Below are 23,517 nucleotides of genomic sequence, written 5' to 3'. Positions count from 1 at the left end.
ATTTGATTCCTCAAGTCCTAGTCAACTGCTGTGGAAAGACTAGCTTTAGAGGGATCCAAATCAATCAGCAAATCCCAATTTTCAATCAACAGCTGAGTTTGATAACTCAAGTGTCACCAATTACTCAACCAAAGCAAATGGGGAAAAATCTCAATTATTTATATCATAAATAGAAGAAAGCAATCATAAATCTGAATTACCTCAAATTGTATTAAATAGAATATTCAAATCTAACATGAAGAGTTCATAAGCCAATTTGGCAACATAAGTAATTAACAAGTAAAAGCATTAGAATAAATAAAAGTAGAAGAGAAATATAAATTAAAGAAACATAGAACCTGGAATGAAGAAATAATCATAAAGTAAAAGAAATCCTAATCCTAAAACCTAAGAGAGAGGAGAGAGCCTCTCTCTCTCTAGAAAACTACATCTAAAACCTAAAATTGTGAATTATGAATGTTGTATCAATTGTCTCAATGAATGGATCGATTCCCCCACTTTATAGCCTTTAATCTGTGTTTTTTGGGCCGAAAACTGGGTCAAAAACAGCCCAGAAATCTCCCCCAGTAATTTTTGGTACGTACAGGTCATTGCAGAGCCACGCGTTAGCGTCGTCCACGTGTTTGCGTGGATTGAGTTTTTGCCAGGTCACGTGTCCGCGTGATCCACGCGTGGACATCACCTGACTTCAAGGCAGCTATGGAAAATTATATAACGTTGCGAAGCCCCGGATGTTAGCTTTCTAACGCAACTGAAACCGCATCATTTGAAACTCTGTAGCTCAAGTTATGACCTTTTGAGTGCGAAGAGGTCAGGCTGGACAGCTTAGCAATTTCTTCAACTTCTTGTATTCCTTCCACTTTTGCATGGTTCCTTTCCATCTTCTAAGCCATTCCTGCCCTATAAACCCTGAAATCACTTAACACACATATCAAGGCATCGAATGGTATAAAGGGAGAATTAATATTTGGTAATTTAAAGGCCAAAGAAGCATGTTTTCAATCATAGCACAAAATCAGGAAGGAAAAATGTAAACTCATGCAAATCATATGAATAAGTGAGTAAATAATTGATATAAACCACTCAATTGAGCATAAGATAAACCATAAAATAGTGGTTTATCACAACACCACTAAGCCCAACAAGTCGGACACGGCGGCTCCGATCACCATAAAAGATCTCGACCGAGATCGACCTACAGTTTTAGGTAACCCTCGGAACATTGGCGCCGTTGCCGGGGACCTGGAAGTCATCCCATCATCATGGCAGATAACCTTGACAACGATCACAACTCTGGTTTGGAAGAAAGAACTCCGCTTAAAAACACGGATGCCACATCAAAAGATGTGCCTTAAAACAAGGGGGATAAACAACCCACCAACACAAATACAGAAATCTTGGAAGCCATCTGAGAACAACAAGATCGCCTTAAACAGCTCGAACAAGAGGCTGAACATTAGCGAGAAGCTGAAAGAGACCTCCGCAGAGAAACTAGGCGACGACGAGATCTAGAGGATAAGCTTCTAAAGCTCGAAGCCGACTTCAAGACCAGAACTACTCATTCCAACCATGAGGATAACTCCCACAAGGACCAAGATCCCTGCAGCGAAGAGATCACGAAGACTAATGTTCCAAAAGATTTTAAAGCTCCCGACATGACGTCATATGACGGAACCTCGGATCCCAGCCATCATCTCAGCAATTTCAGGAGCAGAATGTATCTCACTGATGCCTCGGATGCCATTCGATACAAAGCCTTCCCAACAACCCTGACAAAAATAGCAATAAAGTGGTTCGACAGTTTGCCTCCCAGGTCCATCACAACTTTTGACGACTTAGCCAAAAAATTCCTTGCCAGATTCTCCATTCAGAAGGACAAAGCTAAACACGCCCCGAGCCTGTTAGGGATTAAGCAAGGAGAATGGGAAAGTCTTCGCAACTACATGAAAAGATTCAACAAAGCGTGTCTGGATATACAAAGTCTGGCAACAGAAGCAACCATCATGGGTCTCATCAATGGCCTAAGAGAAGGACCCTTTAGCCACTCCATATCGAAAAAGCATCCCATGTCCTTAAACGAGGTACAAGAGCGAGCAGAAAAGTACATTAACATGGAGAAAAACTCATGACTAGGAGAGGCCTCAAAATATGGATTCTCCTACCCATCTGAGGACAAGGACAAGGAATCCAAGAAAAAAGAAGATCAACCCAGTGGGAAGCCAAGAAAATATCACAACTACACCCCTCTTCGGGTGTCCCTTGTAGATGTTTACCGAGAAATATGCAACACTGAGAAGATCCCTCCACCTCGCCCAATCAAAAGCAAAAAAGGAGGGGGAAATCGGACAGAGTACTGTGAGTACCATTGAATTTACAGACACTCCACTAATGAATGCTTCGACCTTAAAAATGTCATTGAGAAATTGGCAAGAGAAGGTCGACTAGACCGGTACTTAGCTAACAAGACGGATGAACCAAGAAAAAGAAGAAGGGATGAAGAGGTCGGACGGACTGAACGACCACCTCACACTCCTGAGAGACATGTCCACATGATAAATAGAGGATTCGCAGGAGAAGGAATCTCTAAATCTTCTTGCAAAAGACACCTTAAAGAAGTATATCATATCGGGGAAGGAGAGAGGTCAACCGACCTCCCCACAATTACCTTTACTAAAGAAGATGCAATAGGTGTCATCCCGGGACATGATGATCCCATGGTCATTACTATCATATTGGCCAACGCTAATCTTCACAAGACGCTAGTAGACCAAGGAAACTCCGTGGACATCTTGTTCAAATCCGCCTTCGAAATATTCGACCTACAAGAAAAAGAGCTCAGAGCATATCCGAATAGCTTATTCGGGCTAGGAGATACTCCAATCCAACCACTTGGGTATATCTCAATACATACAACCTTCGGAAAGGGAACCCGGTCAAGGACACTCAACATAGACTACATAGTAGTCGACGTGAGCTCAGCCTACAATGTCCTAATAGGTCGGACAACATTGAACCAGCTCGCCGCAGTAGTTTCAACTCCACATCTGTGTATGAAGTTCCCAACTCCGGAAGGGATCACCACAATAAAATGAGACTAAAAAATTGTGCGACACTGTTACAATGAAAGTCTGAACCTCAAAGGCAACCCCAAAGGAGGGAAGTCAACACCATTGAACTCGGGGGAGTTCGAGCTTGCGAAGAATCCTGCCCACAACTTGAAGGCGAGACTGAAGAGGTCCAAATCGGTGATGCTCAGGATAAAATGACAAATGTTGGAGGAACCTTAAAAAAAGACTTGAAGGAGTCTCTGATACAGTTCCTAAAGGAGAACGCCGATCTCTTTGCATGGAAGGCCGCAGACATCCTAGGCATAGATCCCAAACTAATGTGCCATAAACTGGCGGTATACCCAGGATCTCGGCCAGTGCAGCAGAAGCGTAGGAAGCTCGGACCAGAAAAGTCCTAAGCTGTGGAAGAGCAGGTACAAGCCTTACTGGAGGCAGGATTCATAAGGGAAATCAAATACCCACTATGGCTAGCCAACATTGTCTTGGTAAAAAAGTCAAATGGGAAGTGGCGGATGTGCATTGACTACACTGACCTCAATAAAGCTTGCCCAAAAGATCCCTACCCACTACCAAGTATAGACGCTCTAGTGGATGCATCTTCGGGATACAAGTACCTCTCCTTCATGGATGCTTATTCAGGATATAACCAAATCCCGATGTATCCACCCGACCAAGAAAAAACCTCGTTCCTAACTCCCAAAGCAAATTACTGCTACATCGTCATGCTGTTCGGACTCAAGAATGCAGGAGCTACCTACCAAAGATTAATGAACAAAGTCTTCGCAGAGCACATCGGGAAACTGATGGAGGTCTACGTCGATGATATGCTGGTGAAAACACAAATTGAGGAATCCTTGTTATCTGACCTCGCAAAAGTATTTGACACCATCAGAAAGCATGGTATGCGACTTAATCCTGCAAAATGTACCTTCGCAGTAGAAGCTGACAAATTCCTGGGCTTCATGCTCACACAAAGAGGAATTGAGGCGAACCCAGATAAATTTTGGGCTATACTCAACATGAAAAGTCTGACTTGTGTTAAAGAAGTACAACAGCTCAACGGAAGACTGGCAGCTCTGTCCAGATTCTTAGCCGGTTCGGCCATAAGATCCCTCCCCTTTTATGCCACATTAAGGAAGGGACATAGGTTTGAATGGACTCAACTGTGCGAGAAAGCCTTTCAAGATTTCAAAAACTTCTTGGGGCAACCACCCATTCTTACCCGGCCACGGGAGGGAGAAGCACTCGTACTATACCTGGCAGTAGGAAATCGGGCAATAGCTTCAGCACTAGTTAGAGAGGACCAAAGTGGGCAATAACCCATCTACTTCATCAGCAAAGCCCTACAAGGGGCCGAGCTAAACTATCAAAAGATAGAGAAGTTTACCTACGCTCTCATACTCACTTCCCGACGACTTTGCCCATACTTTCAAGCACACACTATCAAGGTTTGGACCAGCCAGCCCATAAAAGGTATTCTACAAAAGACAAACTTAGCTGGAAGAATACTGCAGTGGGCAGTCGAGTTGTCCGAATTTGATTTGCAATATGAAGCTCGGATAGCAATCAAATCACAGTATCTGGTCGACTTCATTGCTGACCCCGAGAACTCCCACAAAGTGGAATCTCTATGTGGACGAATCATCAAACAAAATCGGGAGTGGGGCAGGTGTGATAATAGAAAGCGATAAGGGAACCCAAATCGAACTATTACTAAATTTTGAATTCCCTGCTTCAAATAATCAATCCGAGTACGAAGCATTACTGGCTGGTTTGAGGCTGGCTAAGGAGGTAGGAGTTCAAAAGCTCACCATCTTCAGTGATTCTCAAATAGTTACCTCACAAATAGAAGGGAAGTACCAAGCTAAAGATCCCACCATGAAGAAATATCTAGACAACTAGCCAGCACTCTCAAAACATATACCTCGGGAGCAGAATGCTCGAGCTGATGCACTCTCAAAACTAGCCAGCACCAAATCAGGGGGCAATAATAGAAGCCTCATCCAGGAAATATTGCAAAGCCCATCAATCTTAGAGGAAGAAAAGGTCCTAACCATATCAGGTCAGGATCAGGGGTAGATGACCCCCATAATCAAATACCTCAAAATAGAAACACTCCCCACAGACAAGAAAGAGGCAAAACGTCTAATACAAGAAGCGCAGTACTACACCATGGTAGGCGACATCTTATACAGAAGAGGGTTCTCAATACCCCTCCTAAAATGTGTACCGACCTCCAATACAAAAGAGGTCCTGGAAGAAGTACACAGTAGCATGTGTGGTAACCACTTGGGGGCACGAGCTCTTTCAAAAAAGGTACTCCGAGCCGGATTCTTCTGGCCGAACTTGCAAAAGGAAGCAACAGAGTTCGTCAAGACATGCTCACCATGTCAAAAGCATGCTAACGTCCACATCGCCCCACCAGAAGAGCTCATCAGTGTAACGTCACCCTGGCCGTTCGCAAAATGGGGACTAGACCTCCTCGGACCCTTTCTCCAAGGATCGGGACAAGTAAAATTTCTCATTGTAGGGTGGACTATTTCACAAAACAGATTGAGGCAGAGCCCCTAGCCAATGCCACTACTCAAAGAAGTCGGAAATTCTATATAGGAATATTATCACAAGATTTGGAGTCCCTTACTCCATCAACACAGACAATGGCACTCAATTTACTGATACAAATTTCAAAAACTTGGTAGCCGACTTAAAAATAAAGCACCAATTCACATCTGTAGAACACCCACAAGCTAATAGACAGGTAGAAGCTGCCAACAAAGTCATACTAGCCGGGTTAAAGCGATGAATACAAGGTGCAAAGGGAGCTTGGGCGGATGAGCTCCCACAAGTCCTATGGGCATATCAGACAAATCCACACTCCACCACAGGAGAATCACCCTTCCGACTTACTTATGGAATGGAGGTAATGATCCCAGTAGAGATAGAGGAAGGATCCCCCCAGAATAATCCTCTACAGTGAAGATACCAACTCCCAAACTCAAAGAGAAGAGCTCGACCTACTTCCAGAAGTCTGAGAAAGAGTTTGGATTAGAGAGGAAGCGCTAAAGCGTCGAATGGCTTCAAGGTATAATTGGAGAGTAGTCCATTGAAGCTTCGCCAACAATGATCTCATCTTAATCCGAAATAACATCGGAGCAGGTCGGTTAGGAGAGGGGAAGCTAGCAGCTAACTGGAAAGGACCTTACCGAGTTGTAGAGGTACTGGGAAAAGGCTACTACAAGGTATCCGACCTAGAGGGGCGAGAGCTACCAAGGTCATGGCATGCCTGTAACCTAAGGAGGTACTATAGTTAGAAAGTAATAAAGATCTTAGGTCAAGGTGCACTCTTTTTCCTGAAAAGGTTTTTTAATGAGACACCAAGCCAAGATCTACAAAAATGCCCAATTTAGAAGGATAAGCATTTATATGTATATACTCTTGTCTATTTTATATTTTCTACTTGAATAAAGCTTTTCAGATTCCATAAAAAGGTTATCTACCATGACGTATTAATCTGATTGCGAGAATTCACCGCCCGAATACGACAAGGTTGATAAGATGAAAACCAAATTTATCGTCCGATCACGACAAAGTCGGTAAGATGAGAACCAAACTCATCGCCCGATTACAAGGAAGTCGGCAAGGTGAAAGCAACAAAAACAGATTAATGCAAGAAGTTATAAAAGGTAATCCATAAAAAGTCACCTGACGAGGCCTGGCTAAAAATGGACTACTAAAAATAACTTAAGAAGTACCGACACAGAAGTCGGACAAGGCATTCAACAAAAGTTATAAAAAACAATCCATAAAAAGTGGCCTGACGAGGCCTTACTAAAAATGGATTACTAAAAATAACTTAAGAAGGACCGACAAAAGAGAAGTTGGACCAAGCCAACCAACGCAGAAAGTTATAAAAAGTAATCCATAAAAAATAGCCTGATGAGGTCTTACTAAAAATGGATCACTAAAAATAACTTAGGAGGGTTCGACAAGAAGAACTCGGACTAAACCGAGCAAAGCGGAAAAAGTTATAAAAAAGTAATCCATAGAAAGAGACCTAGCGAGGTCCGAGTAAAAATGGATTACTAAAAATAACTTAGGAGGGTTTGACAAGAAGAAGTCGGACTAAACCGAGCAAAGCGGCAAAAGTAATAAAAAAGTAATCCATAGAAAGAGACCTGGCGAGGTCCAAGTAAAAATGGATTGCTAAAAATAACTTAAGAGGGTTCGACAAGAAGAAGTCAGACAAAACCAACCAATAAAAGCAGGCATCTCAAACTGACAAAGTCGACCATCTAAAAGCATACGCAGCTCTATCTAAAAAGCCACAACACCACAACAAGGCTATCAAAATTGTTCAATGACTAACTAAAAAGGTTCTGCCAGAACATTAAAAAGTTGTCGAGCAAGTTAGCCCCAAGGGTCATCTCGCCCAACCAGAAGACAGATAAAAAGATCTAATCAAAAAGAGGTCGGACAAGCAGATTACCAACACTCTATAAAGATCTATAAAATTTGCAAAGGTTGCAAAAGAACAATCAGCATATCAAAAGAAACACAGCGATCATTAAAAAAACTCAGAGGCAACCTAGAAGAGGACCTCAAGAGTTCAAAAGTACTTTGTTTATCTACTAAGTAGCATAGAAGCAACTAACAGTCAAAGGAACCAAGTTATAAACAAAGATACAAAAACTAGAGTTCAAAAACCCGCAAGTCGGGCTGTGGAGATAAAAACACAAATCATAAAGGGTGTAAAATTTCCCCAGTAGCAGCATCAGTGGAAGAAGGAGGAGGAATGATATTCACAGGGACGGTGTCCACGGTCCCATCCTCACGGTTAAGAATTTCACATTCCGGATCAGGCTGGGAAGGGTCGACCTCAACTGAAGGATTTGAAGAAGTCATGGCAGCAGAAGCTTTGGGTGACGGGGCAGGAAGAGGCTCATCATCTTCATCATCAGGAGCTGGCACTATCTTTCCCTCCTCAACCACGTTGTCCAGGCTGAAGAGAGTCAGGTCGAGTTCAGGAGCAAGAACTCAGACCTGCGCCTTTAGATTTTCATACGCACCCGTCACGTTATCTACCAGATGGCTCTGGAGATCGGCGTAATCCACAAGAGCAATCTCAACCCTGCCCCTCAGTTCCAACACCTCGGTATAAGTATGGGTATAACTCTCTTTATGCTTTTTTGCCATCTCCTCAGCCAAATTTGCAGCTGCCTTAGCCCTGACGGCCCTCGACTTCTCCCTCTCCAAGTCCAACTCCAGCTTAATAACCCTAGCGTCAAGCTCATCCTTCAAATTCCGACTTTGCATCCTCCAAGAACTCCTTAGTTGCATGAACTGGGGAACTTTGGACAGTTTGAAACAAAGCCGCACCCATATGGGCCATCCGAATGCTGCTACTAGTAATAAAATTCAAATGACGAAGAATGGACACATCGTCCATGGGAAGTTGACCATAAGGAGCAATCTTATTATCAACAAACCCCACCACATCGAAATCTGGGGCATCCAAGTCAAAATGCTCAACAGTTTTTTGTTTTTTAGGAGGAGGGCCAGCTGTAGGAGAAGAGGCAGCACCAGTAGATGGTTGAGCTGGGTCAGAAGGAATAATTCGAACCTGAGGGGTGGGAATAACCTTCCTCGGCCCAGAAGCACTCGATACCGGTTTCTTGGGAGGAACTTGAGAAGACTCTCCCTCCGCAGTCTTGGCCGAGATGTTGGAGGCGGCTGTCGCCTTCTTAGCTCGACGATAAGCCTTCATGGAATCTACAGACTTCACCATCTCTGAAATATGAAACAAAATTATAATCAAGAAGGGGATAGATTGGCAAATAAACAAACAAACAAAGAAAAGCTATAAATAAAGTCAGCAACTACCCAATTCAGTCCGAAGAAGAGAAGGGTCTCCTAAAAACTTCTTCGTGTCAAGATAGGGAGGCTCTCCCCAAATTTCCTCCAAAACATTCACAAAGGCCTGATCGACCTCATCAAGACTCTCCCAGGAATACCAAGTTACTATCACATTCTTCTGCCAGCACAAAGGGAAGGTAGGCTAATCATTTTCATCCAAAAAGAAGGGCCGAGCTCCCTCAACATCTCGGACCTTGAAATAATAGTTTTTAAAGTCCCTAAAGTACTCATCATACATAGAGAAAACCTATTTTCCTTGAGTGGCTTGGAAAGAAACCCATGAGGCTTTCTTCTTAGCTGCCCCAGGCTTCGTCAACACAAAAAGATAAAGAAAAAAAGTTTGGGTAGGTCAGATATCTAGTTCCTGACACAACAATTGAAAGATTTTTATAAAGCCCCAGGAGTTCGGGTGGAGTTGGGAAGGAGCCACATTATAAGACCATAACAACTCAGTCTCAAAAGGGGGTAAAAGGAATCGTAATATTCAACTGACTAAAGAAATAGTCGTAAGCATAGAATAAGGGACGTTCCCCTTGAACCAAAGAGGGAAAACTAACTCTCTCCTCAGGATCAGGCGACACTAGCTCATAATTCTTCTCTTGATCCCTATCACTACAAATCCTATGGTGCCTCCTAAGTCGCACGCAATACTCAGAATCAGCAACTGTAACACACATCAACACGACAGAGTCCAGCCAGTCAGACATGCCTTCCGGGATCTTGGTAGACATTTCAACAATGTTCTTGCAAAGAGACATAGGTCAACTATTCCTACAAAAAGAAAAACGAAAAATGGGGTTATTACCAAACATCCCGGGCAGATAAGGAAACAACTCGGACAAAAGCAATATGAACATCAAAAAAGAAAACCCCAGGATTCACACTCAAGTCCAGGGGCATCCTTTGGAGGCAGTAACAAGGCAAGAGCCTGGAAGGAAAAAAATTGACAATCTATCTCTCAAAGTACAAATCCTTCTCTGGCAAACATCGCTACATACAAAGTAGTAAGAAAGTCATCATCATCAACAAGAAACATCAAAGTTACAACCTTTTCTACGAACAGCTTATCACCCAAGAAACAAAGAATCTAAGGAAGCTTCAGACCCAATTGGTGCGGTAATTTATAACCCACAAACTAACCGGCAAGTGCACCGGGTCGTACCAAGTAATACCTCAGGTGAGTGAGGTTCGATCCCACGAGGATTGATGGATTAAGCAACAATAATTGAGTGATAGGCATAGTCAGGCAAACAGAAAATAGAGTTTGAGAATCCAAGAGCATTAAACAGTAATTTAAGAGTTTCAAGATAGGCAGGTGAATAGGTTGGGAATAAAATATAAAGAAAGCAGTTAAGGTTTCAGAGTTATCTATTTTTCCGGATTAACTTTTCTTACTAACTATTTTAATCATGTAGGATTTAATTTATGGCAAACTATATGTGACTAGACCCTAATTCCTTAGACCTTTCTAGTCTCCTCTAATTTTCAACAATTGCCAATTCCTTGGTCAATTAATTCCAATTAGAGGGTGATGATCAAATTCTAGTTTATATGCCACAAAAACTCTAATTACCCAAAAATAAAAGGATTATATGTCACGTATCCCGTTAAATCCAGATAATTAAAATTTAGGAGAATATGTTTTCAAGATGTTGTTCAGTAAAGAGCTTTTCCAAGTTATACAAGAACACAATTAGAAAGAGGGTCATACTTCCGTTCCACCCAAATTCATAAGATAAAGAACAAAAACAATTCTTAAATTATAAACCCATACATGAATTAAAATAGGAAAATCAATAAAATCAATCCATACAAATAGACAGAGCTCCTAACCTTAATAGTGGAGGTTTAGTTGCTCATGGTTCAGAGAAAAATAAGGATTGTAAATTGGAATGGAATAATGTTATGTTGAGATGGAATGAAAAGTTAACTATTCCCATCCCCTTTTATATCTAATCCTAATAAATTTAAAATCTATCTAAAACTAAAATAATATCTTTTCCTAAAAATAATATTTAAATTTAAATTAGAGTTAATTAACAAGTCTTCAGTTGATGGGTGGGGACCACTTATTTTGTCCATTCTGCAGCTTCTAATATGTATTTTTTGGGCTTAAAACTGAGTCAGAATAGCCCAGAAATCGCCCCCAGCATTTTTCTGCATTTTTTGCAGGTGGTGCATGTCATGCGTATACGTCAGTCATGCGTACGCGTCACTGAGCAAATCTTCAAATCACGCATACGCGTCAGTCACACGCACGCATCGCCATGGAAAGCTCCAAATCACGCGCACGCGTCAGTCACGCATACGCGTCGCTCCTTGCTGCCATCTCCTTTGGTTCTTGTGCTGCAGAAACTCCATCAAATCCAGCCGAATGCTACCTAAAATAAACAAAATTGCAAAAGACTCAAAGTAGCATCCATATTGGCTAAAAGATAATTAATTCTTTATTAAACTCAACAATTTAGATGCAAATTCACTAAAAAAAGATAGGGAAGATGCTCACGCATCACAACACCAAACTTGAATGGTTGCTTGTCCTCAAGCAACCAAAATAATATAGGCTTAGAATGTGAATTTTCATGAGAATGAGAGTTCGATTAAGCTCATGTCTCTTCTTATAGTGGGGTTTACAACTGTAATTCTGAATAGTTTTGGCATCTTACTATCCTTTGAATCAAAAGGATGTTAGTGTCATTCGGAATTAGAATTCGGATAACATTATGAATCCTCTAATCTTTTGTAACTCAATTTAACCCTTGAACACAGCAATTTTTTTCTTTTCTTTGGTGCTTTCCACCTTGAGCCTAGCCGTGACTTTAAATGTTTTGTCTCAAGCTTTACTTGACACAGAAACACCACAAGCACTTAACTGGGGAACTCGTCTTGGAGTTTTGATTTTTCTTTCAGCTACTCCCAGACAGTGGTGCTCAAAGCCTTTGGCATACTCTTCTAATTGCAATTGATCTCGACTCTAAATATTTTGTCTCAAGGATTACTTGACACAAAAACACCACAAGCATATAACTAGGGAAACAACTCTTTGAGCTTTTAATCATGTCTGACCTCCCTACTCATTGATGCTCAGAGCCTTGGACCTTGCCCCTCTTTTTTTTAACTGCTGTTTCTTTTTCTTCAAGGATTAAACTTTTACTTATTTCAGAGAAGTCATAATAATTCTCTAAATCCCCGTTCCTAGTACATCAACATTCTTTGATTCAAATTTAAATATGTACTGTTCATGTCATGCATTCAGAGTTAAAAAAATACCACCACATGTAAGTAAATAAGACTATTCTTCAATATAAACTCGCTTTCTCATGCAATACATCACTTCTGTATTTTTTATTTGAATTCAAGCTTAGTGAGTAATACATGAAACATATTTTCAGAATTAAAGCAATTAAGAGAAAACTAAACTAGACCTAAGATTCTAACTAATAAAGGATCATGCAACAAACAAAGCAAAATGGCAGAAACCAGAACATAATATAGTAAAAGCGGGAAGGAATATATAATGAAAGGAACTCAACCACCTTAGTTATCCTAGCGGGTATTTTATTCTTCAGGTTGTGCTCCTCCTGTGAAGATGATTTGCGTCCCTTTGGTTCCATAAGAATAAACAGAAAACTTCTAAGTGAAGCGTCAACACCAAACTTAAAGGTTTGCTTGTCCTCAAGCAAAGAAGAACTGAAAACAGAAAGAAACAACTATTATGATAAAAGAAGAATAAAAGAATAAAAGAACAAAAGAGAATTAGGATTGGGAGAGAGAGAAAGAAAATTAAAACTAAACAGCGAACAAGTGTAGTTGTGCGGCGAAGGCGACGCGTACGCGTTGGTCGCAAAATTTTGTTAATGACGCGTGAGCGTCAGGCACGCGTCCGTGTGCCCATGATTTGTGTGATTCGCATGAAGCCAGCCGTGCGCATGCACAACTCTCTATTCGCGTGGTTTGGGAACCAATAATTTCATGCGACGCGTGCGCGTCATGCACGCGCATGCGTCGATGGCCATTTGTGCAGATGACGCGCACGCGTCAGGGACGCATACGCGTGAACAAGTTTTGTGCTTCTAGCACACTTCCAGCCCCAAGCCAGCATAACTCTCTGCCCAAACACTTATTTACATCGATTTTTAAGGTCACACGTACGCGTCGATGACGCGTACGCGTGGAGTGCCAAAATCACGAAGGACGCGCACGCGTGGGGTACACATACGCGTGGGCTTCTTTGTGCGAAAGGCATCATTTCTGCGCCACTCCCACGCAGCTCTCTGTTCATTTTTATTTTTCACGCACAGCCCTCTGACGCGGACGCGTCAGCGACGCTTACGCGTCGGGTGCTTCTCTCTCTCTTTTTTTTTTTGTATCCGGCGCCTGTTCTAAGATAGCTGCATGATCTGAAAAATAGTAAAAACATAGTAAAAATCAAATAAGAAAGAAAACTACTACTACGAAAAATAGCTAAGGATACGAATTTATCAGGTTGCCTCCCGACAAGCGCTTCTTTAATGTCACTAGCTTGACACCTGATTATTGAGGTTTCTTTCTCTTCTTCCAGTTGGTTAAAAGAAATGTCTCCAATGGGGGAGAGGTGAAAATTTGTTCCCCCTGATATAAGTTCCTCCTAACAAGCTTTTTTTATTGTGATTAGCTTGATTCACCTTGCTTGTTGGTGTAGAGGTTGGATTATTTTTTTCTGACTTTTTCTTCTTCATGGATATTTTCTTCTGTTTCTTGGTCACAATCCCCTTTTCAGTGCTTCCCTTGGTTATCTTCACTTCTTTGATTTCAACATGTGGGTGTTGTGTGATGGTTAGAGTGTACCCTTTATCAAGAACTTCTTGAATTGGTGGTTCAATAAACTCACCCTCCATACCACTCTCTGCTTCATTGGAGTGTAGCTTCCCATAATTGTCTTCATCCCTTGCAACCTCCCTTATTTGTGCATCTTCCTTCTTTGTTGGTGCATCAACCTCCTTTGTTTTTGCATCTTTCTCTTCTTCCATATGTGACGGTGGAAAGTTCTCTAATTCAATAGAGTATAAACTCCTTTGATTGATTTCCTCACTTTCTTCCATAGGATCTTGCATTATATCTCTTGGGAAGGAATTTGCTTGCTCCTCTTCCTGTGACTTGATAATTGACTGCACATGTTTCTCTACATTTTTGACACTTGTCTTTATATCATGTATGCATTCTTTCATGAGAAGCTCAAGATCTGATGGTATTTGAAATGAATAAGGAGATGGTGGCTCTTGATATGAATGAGAAGGAGATGATGGTTCTTGATAAGTGTAAAAAGAGGATGGTTTTTGGTATGAATAGGTAGATGGTGGCTCTTGATATGGGTAGAAAGATGATGGTTCTTGATATGGATAGAGAGGTGGTGGTTCTTGGTATGGATATGGAGATGGTGGTTCTTGATAGTTGGAACATGGAGCACTGAAGTTTCTTTAGTTTTGACTTTGCCAACCAAAATTTGGGTAGTTCCCCCATTCATAAGAATATGAATCACTCCTTGGGTGTAAGTAGTAACCCATGTGATCTTTCTCCGTTATTTTTCTTCGCACAAAACACCAAAAAAAATTTAACGCACCATGTGGTAAACAGGAAAGCAAAGAAGAAAGAAAAATTTAAATAAGAAAAATTAAAATAAGACTAACTAGGAAACACCAAACTTAATTTCAGAAATTAAAAAAAATATTAGTGCTATTTATTTTTTAAATTTTTTTTCAATAAAATACTAAAGTAAAATTTAAATAAAATTAAAACTAAAACGCCTAATCTAAGCAATCAAACAACTAATAGTTGTTAATCACTATCAATCCCCGGCAACGGCGCCAAAAACTTGGTGCGGTAATTTATAACCCACAAACTAATCGGCAAGTGCACCGGGTCGTACCAAGTAATACCTCAGGTGAGTGAGGGTCGATCCCAAGAGGATTGATGGATTAAGCAACAATAATTGAGTGATAGGCTTAGTCAGGCAAACAGAAAATAGATTTTGAGAATTCAAGAGCATTAAACAGTAATTTAAGAGTTTGAAGACAGGCAGGTGAATTGGTTGGGAATAAAATATAAAGAAAGCATTTAAGGTTTCAGAGTTATCTATTTTTTCCGGATTAACTTTTCTTACTAACTATTTTAATCATGTAGGATTTAATTTATGGCAAACTATATGTGACTAGACCCTAATTCCTTAGACCTTTCTAGTCTTCTCTAATTTTCGTCAACTACCAATTCCTTGGTCAATTAATTCCAATTAGAGGGTGATGATCAAATTCCAGTTTATATGGCACAAAAACTCTAATTATCCAAAAATAAAAGGATTATATGTCACGTACCCCGTTAAATCCAGATAATTAAAATTTAGGAGAATATGTTTTCAAGCTGTTGTTCAGTAAAGAGCTTTTCCAAGTTATACAAGAACACAATTAGAAAGAGGGTCATACTTCCGTTCCACCTAAATTCATAAGATAAAGAACGAAAAAAATTCTTAAATTATAAACCCATACATGAATTAGAATAGGAAAATCAATAAAATCAATCCATACAAATAGACAGAGCTCCTAACCTTAACAGTGGAGGTTTAGTTGCTCATGGTTCAGAGAAAAATAAGGATTGTAAATTGGAATGGAATAATGTTATGTTGAGATGGAATGAAAAGTTAACTAATTCCCATCCCCTTTTATATCTAATCCTAATAAATTTAAAATCTATCTAAAACTAAAATAATATCTTTTCCTAAAAATAATATTTGAATTTAAATTAGAATTAATTAACAAGTCTTCAGTTGATGGGTGGAGACCACTCGTTTTGTCCATTCTGCAGCTTCTAATCTGAGTTTTCTAGGCTTAAAACTGAGTCAGAACAGCCCAGAAATTGCCCCCAGTATTTTTCTGCGTTTTCTGCACATGGTGCATGTCACGCGTACATGTCAGTCACGCGTACGCGTCAGTCACGCGTCGATGGCCTTTTTCGTGTGTCACGCGTACGCGTCGCTGAGCATATATTCAAATCACGCATACGCGTCAGTCACGCGCACGCGTCGCCATGGAAAGCTCCAAATCATGCGCACGCGTTAGTCACGCATACGCGTCGCTCCTTGCTGCCATCTCCTTTGGTTCTTGTGCTTCATAAACTCCATCAAATCCAGCCGAATTCTACCTAAAATAAAAAAATTGCAAAAGACTCAAAGTAGCATCCATATTGGATAAAAGATAATTAATTCTTTATTAAGCTCAATAATTTAGATGCAAATTCACTAGTAAAAGATAGAGAAATGCTCATGCATCACCAATCTACCAACAAATCCGCGAAGGTCAAGACCTTCGATCAAAGGGATATTACCACAAAAAGAAACAATCTTTTCTCAAAGAAATCGAAACCCTTAGAAACAAAGTAAGTGAAAATCACGCACAACAGTGAAGACATACAAAAAGGCGATGAAAGCATAAGAGGGGAAGAAAATACCAACCTAAAGAAGAAGAAGAAAGCAACAACTATTTCAAAGATTGTCGAGAAGATCAGGAAAGAGGCGGCAACAGGCCCACGCCAAACAAACTTCTTCGAAGCAGGAAACAGGAAAAGAGATGCGAAAACAAAAGGGTGCAAAAGGAGTGAAACGTTGTGAGCAAAGAGAAGAGCGAAAAGAAAGGAGAAGAGAAACTGAAAAAGGTCTTAAAAATTCAAAATGAAATGAAAAGTGGGAAACGGCAAAGGGAGTTAATGAACATTTAATCCTCACATGTTTCCAAGAAAAGCGCAACACGCGCTACAATTAAAAGAGGAAGAAAACGCTTCGTATTCAAAGAGAACCCATCAGAAGTTATGTAATGCTCGAGCTCGACTTCTTCAAAAGGGTCGAAATCTGGAGACACGACCCTAAAAAAGTAAAGATCGATCTCAAGCAGGGGTACTATTCATACCCTGGGTCGAACTATCCGACCTGGGGTGATCGAGGATAAAGCAACCGACCTCTTCAAGTCAGCACAACTGACCTCTTCTTTAAAAGAGTTCGGCCAAATCACTACAAGAAGCCCAAAGACGGCCCAAACTAAGGGACATAGCCCAATTTAAAGGCCAAAAGCTCAGAAAGATAGAGGCAGTTCCCCCAGGAGATAAGATGACCTCATTTAAAGATAAGATAAGATAACTAACTTATTGATGTGCGGATAATTTATATGCTTTTTGGCATTGTTTTTAGGAAGTTTTTAGTATGTTTTAGTTAATTTTTACTATATTTTTATTAGCTTTTATGCAAAAATTATATTTCTGGACTTTACTATGAGTTTGTGTGTTTTCTGTGATTTCAGGTATTTTCTGGATGAAATTGAGGGACCTGAGCAAAAATCTGATTCAGAGACTGAAAAAGGACTGCAGATGCTGTTGGATTCTGACCTCCCTGCACTTGAAGTGGATTCTCTGGAGCAACAGAAACCCAAATGGTGCGCTCTCAATTGCGTTGGAAAGTAGACATCCACGGCTTTCCAGCAATATATAATAGTCCATACTTTGTCCAATTTTTGATGATGAAAACTGGCGTTCAAACGCCAACTTCCTGCCCTATTATGAAGTTAAACGCCAGAAACAGGTTACAAACCAGAGTTAAACGCCAGAAATAGGCTGCAACTTGGCGTTTAACTCCAAGAAAAGCCTCTACACGTGCAAAGCTTCAATGCTCAGTCCAAGCACACACCAAGTGGGCCCGGAAGTGGATTTCTGCATCATTTACTTAGTTTTGTAACCCTAGCTACTAGTTTAGTATAAAAACTACTTTTAGTGATTTATTTCATATCTTTTGATCATTTTTGAGACTATCTTTGTATCACTTTTGATCATTGATCACGTTTAGGGGGCTAGCCTCACGGGCATGCCTGGACCTTCATCACTTATGTATTTTCTACGGTGGAGTTTCTACACCCTATATATTAAGGTGTGGAGCTCTGCTGTTCCTCATGAATTAATGCAAAGTACTATTGTTTTTCTATTCAATTCAAGCTTATTCTTATTCCAAGATATTCACTCGCACTTCAACGTGATGAATGTGATGATCCGTGACACTCATCATCATTCTCACCTATGAACGCGTGGTTGACAACCACTTCCGTTCTATCTGCAATAGCTTGAGCGTGTATCTCTTAGCCTCCATTCCAAAAGATCGGAGTCTTTGTGGTATAAGCTAGAATCAATTGGCAGCATTCTTGAGATCCGGAAAGTCTAAACCTTGTCTGTGGTATTCCGAGTAGGATCTGGGAAGGGATGACTGTGACTTGCTTCAAACTCGCGAGTGTTGGGCGTAGTGACAGACGCAAAAGGATCAATGGATCCTATTCCAACATGATCGAGAACCAACGGATGATTAGCCGTGCAGTGACAGCGTATTTGGACCATTTTCACTGAGAGGACGGGAAGTAGCCATTGACAACGGTGATGCCCAACATACAGCTTGCCATGGAAGGGAGTATGAATGATTGGATGAAAACAATAGGAAAGCAGAGGTTCAGAAGGAACAAAGCATCTCCATACGCTTATCTGAAATCCTACTAATGAATTACATAAGTATCTCTATCTTATTTTATGTTTTATTTATATTTTAATTATCAAAAATCCCATAACCATTTGAATCTGCCTGACTGAGATTTACAAGATGACCATAGCTTACTTCGAGCCGACAATCTCTGTGGGATCGACCTTTACTCACGTAGGTTTATTACTTGGACGACCCAATGCACTTGCTGGTTAGTTGTGCGAAGTTGTGAAAAAGAGTTGAGATTACAATTGTGCGTACCAAGTTGTTGGCGCCATTGAGATCACAATTTCGTGCACCAAGTTTTTGGCGCCGTTGCCGGGGATTGTTCGAGTTTGGACAACTCTCGGTTTATCTTGTTGCTCAGATTAGGTAATTTTATTTTATTTTTAAGGTTTTTATTTCTTATTTTCAAAAAATACAAAAAAAAATTTTCTTCTTTTTCATTCTTTTTCCAATTAATTTTCGAAAAATACAAAAAAAATTTATAAAATCATAAAAACCAAAAATTTTATGTCTCTTGTTTAAGTCTAGTGTCAATTTTTAAGTTTGGTGTCAATTGCATGTGTTTTAATTTCCCTTTAATTTTCAAAAAGTCATCATGTGTTCTTTATAATCTTCAAGTTGTTCTTGATGATTTTCTTTGTTTGATCTTTGCATTTTCTTGTTTTGTGTCTTTTCTTGTTTTTCATATGCATTTTCAATTTGTCAGTATCTCAACATTAAAAATTTTTAAGTTTGGTGTCTTGCATGTTTTTCTTTTCTTAAAAATTTTCAAAAATAAGTCTTGATGTTCATCTTGATCTTCAAAATGTTCTTGGTGTTCATCTTGATATTCAAAGTATTCTTGCATGCATTTTGTGCTTTGATCTTAAATTTTCATGTTTTGTGTCAATTTTGTGTTTTTCTCTTTCCTCATTAAAAATTCAAAAAAAAATATCTTTCTATTATTTTCTCATAAATTTCGAATATTTGAGTTGATTTTTTCAAAATTTTTTAAAATTTAGTTGTTTCTTATGAGTCAAGTCAAATTTTCAATTTCAAAATCCTATCTTTTCAAATCTTTTTCAAAAATCAAATCTTTTTCATTTATTTCTATATATTTTCAAAATTTTTTTTTTGATTTTCAAAATCTTTTTCTCATTCTTACTTTATATTTTCGAAAATCTTGCTCACATTTAATGTTTTAATTCAAAAATTTTTCAAGTTGTTACTTGCCTATTAAGAAAAGTTCAATCTTTGAATTTTAAAATCATATCTTTTAGTTTTTTGTTAGTCAAGTAATCAACTTTAATTTCAAAAATCAAATTTTTTAATTTCCTTTTTAAATCTTTTTCAAAATGATTTTCAATCATATCTTTTTCAAAATCAATTTCAAATTCTTTTCTAACTTCTTATCTTTTCAAAATTGATTTTCAAATCTTTTTCAATTAACCACTTAACTTTTTGTTTGATTTTAAAAGTTTACTATTTCAATCATATCTTTTTCAAAACCACCTAACTAATTTTTTCTCTCTAATTTTCGAAAACTCCTCCCCCTTTTTTTTTCAAAATTCTTTTTAATTAACTAATTATTTTAAATTTTAATTTAATTTTATTTCCCTTTTTAATTTTTGAATTTCTAATTAATATTTAAAATAAAAACAAAAATATTTTTATTTTATTTTAATTAATTTTCAAATTTTCTCTTCTCCTTCTTCTATTCTTCTCTTCTTCTACTCACATAAAGGAATCTCTATACTATGACAAAGAAGATTCCATACTTTCTTGTTCTCTTCTCTTTCATATGAGCAGGAACAAGGACAAAGGCATTCTTATTGAAGCTGATCCTGAACTTTAAAGAACTCTAAAGAAGAAACTAAGAGAAGCTAAAGCACAAAACTCTGGAGAGGACCTAACAGAAATTCTCGAAAAAGAAGTAAATGGCAGCCAAAAATAATAACAATGGTGGAGATGCAAGGAAGATGCTTGGTGACTTTATTGTACCCTCTTCTAACTTCTATGGAAGAAGCATCTCAATTCCTGCCATTGGAGCAAACAACTTTGAGCTTAAGCCTCAATTAGTTTCTCCAATGCAATAGAATTGCAAGTTTCATGGACTTCCATTGGAAGATCTCCATCAGTTCTTAGCTGAATTCTTGCAAATCTGTGACACTGTCAAGACCAATGGAGTTAATCCTGAGGTCTACAGGCTTATGCTTTTCCCTTTTGCTGTAAGAGACAGAGCTAGAACATGGTTGGATTCACAACCTAAGGAAAGCCTGAACTCTTGGGAAAAGCTGGTCAGTGCTTTCCTGGCCAAATTCTTTCCACCTCAAAAGATGAGCAAGCTTAGAGTGGAAATCTAAACCTTCAGACAGAAGGAAGGTGAGTCTCTTTATGAAGCTTGGGAAAGATATAAGCAACTGATCAAAAAGTGTCCTACTGACATGCTTTCAGAATGGAGCATCATATCTATATTCTATGATGGTCTGTCTGAGTTGTCAAAAATATCATTGGATCATTCTGCAGGAGGATCTCTTCATCTGAAAACCCCTACAGAAGCTCAGGAACTCATTGAAATGGTTGCAAATAACCAGTTCATGTACACCTCTGAGAGGAATCTTGTGAATAATAGGATACCTCAGAAGAAGGGAGTTCTTGAAATTGATACTCTAAATGCATATTGGCTCAGAACAAAATATTGAATCAGCAAGTCAATATGATTTTTCAGAGTCTGAATGGATTGCAAGCTGCATCCAACAGTACTAAAGAAGGATCTTCTGAAGAAGAAGCTTATGATCCTGAGAACCCTGCAATGGCAGAGGTGAATTACATGGGAGAACCCTATGGAAACACCTATAATCCTTCATGGAGAAATCATCCAAATTTCTCATGGAAGGACCAACAGAAGCCTCAACAAGGCTTCAACAATAATGGTGGAAGAAAGAGGTTTAGCAATAGCAAGCCTTTTCCATCATCTTCTCACCAACAGATAGAGAATTCTGAATAGAGCCATTCTGGCCTGGCAACCATAGTCTCTGATCTATCTAAGACCACACTAAGTTTCATGAATGAAACAAGGTCCTCCATTAGAAATTTGGAGGCACAGGTGGGTCAGCTGAGTAAGAAGATTACTGAAACTCCTCCTAGTACTCTCCCAAGCAATACAGAAGAAAATACCAAGAAAGAGTGCAAGGTCATAACCATGACCAACATGGCCGAACCTAGAGAGAGTGAGGAGGACGTGAGTCCCAGTGAGAAAAGCCTCATGGGATGTCCTCTGGATAGAAAGGAGATTCCCTTTGAGGAACCAAAGGAATTTGAGGCTCATACAGAGACCATAGAGATTCCATTGAACTTTCTTCTGCCATTCATGAGCTCTGATGACTATTCTTCCTCTGAAGAGGATGAAGACATCACTAAAGAGCAAGTTGCTAAGTATCTAGGAGCAATCATGAAGCTGAATGCCATGTTATTTGGTACTGAGACTTGGGAGGATGAACCCCCCTTGTTCACCAATGAACTGAATGCATTAATGAGGCAGACATTACCTCAGAAGAAACCGGATCCCAGAAAATTCTTCATACCTTGTACCATAGGCACCATGACCTTTGAGAAGGCTCTGTGTGACCTGGGGTCAGGGATAAACCTCATGCTACTCTCTGTAATGGAGAAACTAGGAATCTTTGAGGTACAAGCTGCAAGAATCTCACTAGAGATGGCAGACAAATCAATGAAACAGGCTTATGGACTAGTAGAGGACGTGCTAGTAAAGGTTGAAAGCCTTTACATCCCTGCTGATTTCATTATCCTAGACACTGGGAAGGATGAGGATGAATCCATCATCCTTGGCAGACCCTTCCTTGCCACAGCAAAAGCTATGATTGATGTTGACAGAGGAGAGTTGGTCCTTCAGTTGAATGAGGACTACCTTGTATTCAAGACTCAAGGTTCTCCTTCTGTAACCATGGAGAGGAAGCATGAAAAGCTTCTCTCAATACAGAGTCAAACAGAACACCCACATTCAAACTCTAAGTTTGGTGTTGGGAGACCATAACCAAACTCTAAGTTTGGTGTTGAGAGGCCCCAACCTTGCTCTAATTATCTGTGAGGCTCCATGAGAGCTTACTGTCAAGCTATTGACATTAAAAAAGCGCTTGTTGGGAGGCAACCCAATGTCATTTAATTATATCTATTTATTTTCCATTGCTATTTTATGTTTTCTTTAGGTTGATGATCATGTGAAGTCACAAAAACAACTGAAAAATAAAAAACAGAATGAAAAATAGCATGAAAAATAGCTCACCCTAGAGGAAGAGCTTACTGGCGTTTGAACGCCAGTAAGAAGTATCAGACTGGCGTTAAACGCCAAGACAGGGAGAAAAGCTGGTGTTTAATGCCAGAAACAAGCAGCAACCTGGCGTTTAACGCTAGGATTGCACTCTAAGGGCATTTACACGCCTAAATGGAGCAGGGATGATAAGTCCTTGACCCCTCAGGATCTGTGGACCCCACAGGATCCCCACCAACCTCAACTTACCCTCTCTCTCTTCTTCACACCTTTCCATAACACTCTTCCCCAAATACCCTTCACCTATCAAATCTTACCCTCTTCTCCATAATCTCTTCACCACTCACATCCACCCATCATAAAACCCGACCTACCTTACCATTCAAATTCAAACCATATCCCTCCCAAACCCACCCCATCATACACACTTAACCCCCCTTGGCCGAAACCACACACCACTCCATCTCTTCCACTTCTTCTTCTTCTCCTGCTTTTTTTCTTTTTTTGCTCGAGGAAAAGCAAACATTTTAAGTTTGGTGTGGTAAAAGCATTTCTTTTTGTTTTTCCATAACCATTAATGGCACCAAAGGCCGGAGAAACCTCTAGAAAGAGGAAAGGGAATACAATTGCTTCCACATCCGAGTCATGGGAGATGGAGAGATTCATCTCACAAGCCCATCACTAAGAAAAGGATGGAGCAAACAAGAGAGCCCACTCATGGACCTCAACAA

General features: G+C 39.7%; 1 non-coding gene across 1 annotated transcript; it reads right to left on the bottom strand.

Annotated features, from left to right (window-relative positions):
• Positions 1 to 20,840: 20,840 nt before the first annotated feature.
• On the bottom strand, positions 20,841 to 20,948 carry LOC112768055 (small nucleolar RNA R71). The gene has a single exon (XR_003185494.1). It is a non-coding gene; the product is annotated as a small nucleolar RNA R71 (small nucleolar RNA).
• Positions 20,949 to 23,517: the final 2,569 nt, after the last annotated feature.

This window comes from Arachis hypogaea, chromosome 17, assembly GCF_003086295.3.
Source record: "Arachis hypogaea cultivar Tifrunner chromosome 17, arahy.Tifrunner.gnm2.J5K5, whole genome shotgun sequence".
NCBI lineage: Eukaryota > Viridiplantae > Streptophyta > Magnoliopsida > Fabales > Fabaceae > Arachis > Arachis hypogaea.
The sequence above is the reverse complement of the archived record's forward strand: the minus strand, read 5'-3'. Positions and strand labels throughout refer to the sequence as shown.